Raw genomic sequence first — 1,613 nt, 5'->3', positions numbered from 1 at the left:
AGAAAAGGGAGAACGGACTCATTTTGGCTTAAAAAACTAAAAATAAAGGTGAAGTTATAAGTAGAGATGTCCGATAATATCGGCCGATAAATGCGTTAAAATGTAATATCGGAAATTATCTGTATCGTTTTTTTATTATTGGTATCGGTTTTTTTTTAAATTTTATTACATCAACATAAAAAACACAAGATACACTTACAATTAGGAAGAAGTGCTTCAAGACATGGCTAGCTAGCAAACGGCTAGCATCCATCCACAGTCTGCAGTGTTGTAGCTACTTCTAAATCACTAATCCTCGTCTCCATGGCGACAAATAAAGTGAGTTTCTTACAAGTATCATCCCTGCAGGACGAGGAATAGCTAAACATGCTTCACTACACACCGTAGCTCACCGGCGTCACAATGTAAACAAACCATTGGTGGATCTACACCTGACATCCACTGTAATGATATCAAGTACAGGTGCGTATATAGTCGATACTACTATGATTACGTCGATATTTTTTTGGCGTCATGACATCTTCTTTCGTTTTTTTTTAAAATTCATATTATGTTTATAAAGTCAGGAAATATGTCCCTGGACACATGATGACTTTGAATATGATCAATGTATGATCCTGTAACTACTTGGTATCGGATCGATACCCAAATTTGTGGTATCATCCAAAACTAATGTAAAGTATCAAACAACAGAAGTGATTATTACATTTGAACAGAAGTGTAGATAGAACATGTTAAAAGAGAAAGTAAGCAGATATTAACAGTAAATGAACAAGTGGATTAATCATTCATTTTCTACCACTTGTCCTTAATAATGTCGACAAAATAATAGAATGTAAAATGACACAATATGTTACTGCATATGTCAGCAGCTAAATTAGTAGCCTTTCTTTGTTAACTTACTACTAAAAGACAAGTTGTCTAGTATGTTCACTATTTTATTTAAGGACTAAATTGCAATAAGAAACATATGTTTAATGTACCCTAAGATTTTTTCTTAAAATGAAGCCAATAATGCCATTTTTTTGTGGCCCCCTTTATTTAGAAAAGTACCGAAAAGTATCGGAATAATTTTGGTACCGGTACCAAATCCTCCACACGACACCTCCGCTCCGGACAGGCTAACCTCCTCCAACCTCCGAGGACAAAGCTACGAACTATGGGAGACCGGGATTTCTGCTCCGCCGCTCCCAGTCTGTGGAATGCTCTCCCTGACCACCTGAGGGCACCACAGACTGTGGATGCTTTTAAGGCTTAAAAACCCTTCTTTAAAAAAAATAATTTTTATAGATATATGCATACTTGTTCTAGCTATTAGGCTGTTCTAGTTTTTATTTTTTTTATTTTTTTTATTTTATTATCTTTTTATTTATTTATTTTTTTCAATACACTGTATATATACTTTGAGGTTGTTTGCTCAATGTAAAGTGTTTTTTTTTACAAATAAAATATATTATTATAATTATTATTATTACTACTGTAAGCTAATGTCGGCGAATGAGATGAGTTTCCTGCAAAAACAGCCTATTTTCACATCAGATATGAAATAGTACACATTTGAAAAAGGCAATAATCTACTATGTTATAAAAGAAGATTTCTGTGGTACAAAACA

The sequence above is a fragment of the Nerophis lumbriciformis genome, linkage group LG06, assembly GCF_033978685.3.
Source record: "Nerophis lumbriciformis linkage group LG06, RoL_Nlum_v2.1, whole genome shotgun sequence".
Classification (NCBI taxonomy): domain Eukaryota; kingdom Metazoa; phylum Chordata; class Actinopteri; order Syngnathiformes; family Syngnathidae; genus Nerophis; species Nerophis lumbriciformis.
This window is presented reverse-complemented; position numbering follows the sequence as displayed.